The sequence below is a fragment of the Nanorana parkeri genome, unplaced genomic scaffold (assembly GCF_000935625.1).
Source record: "Nanorana parkeri isolate BGI_ZX_2015 unplaced genomic scaffold, ASM93562v1 scaffold466, whole genome shotgun sequence".
Lineage (NCBI taxonomy): Eukaryota > Metazoa > Chordata > Amphibia > Anura > Dicroglossidae > Nanorana > Nanorana parkeri.
The window spans coordinates 1,167,419-1,171,763 of NW_017306734.1; positions in this window are offsets into that span (position 1 = coordinate 1,167,419).

Sequence of the window (4,345 nt, forward strand, 5' to 3'; positions counted from 1 at the left end):
CAGGGATAACTTCACTTGCCCCCCCCTCCCCCCCATAAATAAATAAAACAAAAAAATCCAAGGACTGTCCCAACAAAGTACAATGTGGGATAACCAGAAACCAGATTTCACTCTGCTGGAGTCTAATAAGTTAAGAGATGGATTCTGATTGGTTCCTTAACTAAACAAGAAGTTTCATTTCCTAATCATTTATTTGGCACCTCCTAGGTATATAGATTTGTGCTGCGTTGCTAATTAATTGATCAAAAGCTGATGGGATTTCCAAAGTCTTAATTGGCCATTTGTAAATGATGGTTTAAATAAAAATATGTCCGTGGTCCATACATACCTGGAGTGGTGTGAGCCATTCTTGGGAGCAGGTACATTCTGCACAGCATTCCCTGGCCGACCCCACAACCTGTTCCATTGTCCTGCTTGGGCTTCTCTGGGTGGTGCCCCAACGGCCGCCAAACTTCATCCTACCGTAGGGCGATCCCACCGCCAAGGGGATGGCAACGTTTTGAACATTATAATTAAACCCAAGGGTTGGTTTTTGCCAACCACAAGGGCAGTGAGGGTCACACATAATTGTTGAGAGAGTCGGTCCAGGATGGATGTGTCTTCTGAGCTCAAGAGCTAATGGGGTCCCTTAAGAAAGTGGGACTTTGTGCATGACAAGCTTTTAGTCCCTCCTGCTAGCAATTACTCCCTAAATGGAGAGATGTGCTTAGTAGACGGTCCTGGTGCAGCTGCTCTCCATAGGGAAAGCATCGCGGAAAAGAGCGGAGTTGAGGCATGCACAGCAGTGTGTGTTGGCTTGCAGCTCTTTTGTCAATACATGAGTCAACCTACGGACCAACATGACAGAATCCCTGCTTCAGGCAAAAGCAATCAATGCTCGGCACAGCTGGGATACCAGACTCTGATGTCTGTAACCTACTCCTGCCAAGCTGCTCGAACGCCTCAGCGAGGGGGGGGGGATTTCTCTCTGTAACCTTTCACAACGTGCCGTCTGAGCGAGACCCCAGACAACAGCCCCTGCTCAGATCCACAAAACCGCCCGATGAGCCTTTGCTGAAACAGTATATTCATTTCTGAAGGCTACTGGAAACATTTCTTAGCAGCGGGGACCGTAAAGATCACGGCGCCACGTGCCCGTCCTGGCAGGACGGCTGCGATTCCGATGTCAGAACGAATTTATCACCAGAAATCACTGGACTTTGATTTAATTTGTGTAATAAGAGGAGTACAGTACAAGCTGAGAGGAGCTGCGCTACAGACTACAGTGCCGATTAAGATATCTAGGGCAGCGAAATGCAAAGAGAAATGTGCCGGTGTTCTATCGAAAGCTCCAACTCATCAAGATCTCCAACTAGCTCACTGCCGGGTACTTGCACGTTGGAGATTTCGACCTGGGCGGTGTTAGACTGCAAAACACAAAGACTGGCGGAGCTCTGTACAGCTGCATATTCAGCAGGTGGCAAACTCGACGAGTATGCTGAAAACGATATGTGCGCATGCGCACCGCAACCGTACAAAGCTCCAGTCTTTCCGAGCACCAGAAGTGAGGTAGTTGGAGATTTTGACGAGTTGGAGCTTTCGATAGACAACGTTTTCTGGCTTATTCAATAAGGTAAAGGGCAACGTGTGACGGACAGTAACCAACAGCAACCGGCTTCCATCTCTTAAACGGTACCAAGCAACTAAAACTGCATAAAGTACTTGCATCCACTTTGCACGTTGCCGGCTCCAAATTAGAGATGAGCGAAATTGAGAGCTGGAAGCAAAAATGAAGGTGCTTTTTTTGGTGGTTTTTAACCACTTCAAGACCACTATACGTATATGAACATCCTAATCCCGAAGTGTTTATGCCAACATCACGGCTGCTGCTTTTTTCAGCAGGCGATAGACATGTGCCCGGCAAAAAAATGAGTTTCGGACGAAACAAATGAAAAATATTTTTAACAGATTTTAATGCCTCAGAATCCGAAACCGCACAAAGAAACTGCAGATCGAACAGCGGCTGTCGGCCGCCAGCGTTTCTGCACATGCGTGCCGCCATTTTGGAGTATATCTTGGTATACGCCAAGATGGCGACACACAGAAAAACGGGCTCCGCCATCGTGGTGTATACCAGGATATACTCCAAAATGGCAGCATGCATGCGCAGAACACAGTGGCGGCTGATATGGTCACCACTTGTTCTGCGCATCACGTCGCGTGCACCCCCGCCTAGAAGATGGCGGCGGGCATGCGCAGAACGCACTGGTGGCCAACATGGCCGCTGTGCGTTCTGATAACGAATTTATATATGCTTGAATATTGTTTTAGTATATTCGGGCATATAAAAAATGTGTTATTTCGGATGCCGAATCAACTGAAGTTTGTTGATTTGCAGGTTCATCCGAATGCACATGTCTAGCAGGCAATGCACACTTTGCACATGTGATCTGGGCGGCTGTACTTGTACTAGCTTGCATGTGCAGTGCAAATACATTTAGGATGGAGAGCAGTAGCGGACTGGGGAATGTCCTTTCCCCGATCTCCTCTATGATCACTGAGGCAGGAAGTGCTGTGCTCACAGCGCTTCCTGCTTCTTAGCTGACAGAACCCACCTGGAGTGCAGGTTAGGTTACACATGTGATAAGGCACAATCCTGTGCTCAAGCATCTGTAGGGCAGGGGAGACATCAGGGGTCTAATAGAACCTGATGTCTCCATAAAGAGAACCTGTCACCTCCAAAAGCTATTACATAGGGGCAATACATTTAAGTGAAGAAAAAAAATTTGATAAAAAAGTAAAAAAAAAAAAAAAATGATAAAAAATAAAACTAACCCCACCGCCCTGACATCTGCATGCGAATAAACGAATAAACACATACTCGTAGGGTATGCATGTGTAAGAAAACAACAATTGCGCCAGACGTGTTGCATATCATGGTGAGCTTCGGAGGGAGAGCAATAATTCTAGGGCCATCGATCACTGTTAACACTAAATTCATGAGAGGTAAAACCTTTTAACACGTCGCCTATGCCCAATTTTGGGTATTGTATTTTTTTGCGTACGTATATAAACATCCTGGTCCTGACGTGGTTATAACAAGATCATGGCTGCGCAGTCATGATCTTGGTATCTTTTTTTGTTATTTCACAGGTGCACACAGATTTAGGGCTTGTTTCCACCAGCCCGTGCGCTCATCACACTGCCCCGTGCCCGGAACGCAAGGGATCACATACACAAAGTCTCCTTGCGTTCTGGGGCGCGAGGGGGCGTGGCAGTGCCATTCATGGGCTTTCAACCTGGTGGTAAGTTTGGTGATAGTCCTTTTCTGCTCAAGCATGACCACATCCCGGTGTACAAAACCAACTCCATAAATACATGGTTTGATGGGTTTGTGGTGGAGGAACTTCAGTTACCTGCACCTGACCTCAACCCAACTGAACACCTTTGGGATGAGTTTGAACGCTGACTGTGAGCCAGGTGTTCTCTTCCAACATCAGTACCTGACCTCAACCCAACTGAACCCCTTTGGGATGAGTTTGAACGCTGACTGTGAGCCAGGTGTTCTCTTCCAACATCAGTACCTGACCTCAACCCAACTGAACACCTTTGGGATGGGTTTGAATGCTGACTGTGAGCCAGGTCTTCTCATCCAACATCAGTGTAACGCTCCTAGTTACGCTGTTAGGATCTCAACGGCAGAGGTGTGTAACATTAACCGGTACAAGAGACCAGGAGTAGGGTGATGCTGTTAATGGTTATTCAGTCTGAACTCCAGGCGTCTCTCTCAATCTTAAAACGGAGAGTTTGGAGTTACTAACATCATACACCGTGATTTTACACTAAAAGTTGTTATTGGTTCGCTGTAACTACTGGTGGTTAATGATATGGCAATCAGTATCAATGATATGGCAAGTATTCAATCAGCAGCGATGATATGGCAAGTATTCACTCAGCAGCAATGATATGGCAAGTATTCACTCAGCAGCAATGATGTGGCAAGTATTCACTCAGCAGCAATGATGTGGCAAGTATTCACTCAGCAGCAATGATGTGGCAAGTATTCACTCAGCAGCAATGATGTGGCAAGTATTCACTCAGCAGCAATGATGTGGCAAGTATTCAATCAGCAGCAATGATATGGCAAGTATTCACTCAGCAGCAATGATATGGCAAGTATACAGTCAGCATCAATTAATATGGCAGGTATTTAATCAGAATCAATGATCATTTGCCAGTGGAAGCGTGAGCAAAGTCTATATTGGTCAGCCTTGGCTGACTATGGTACTTGCGGTTTTTGTAGAGGATTGAACCAGTTAAGCCAGAGGTGTGCCGCCCCAATGGGGCATAGAATATGTTATAGAAG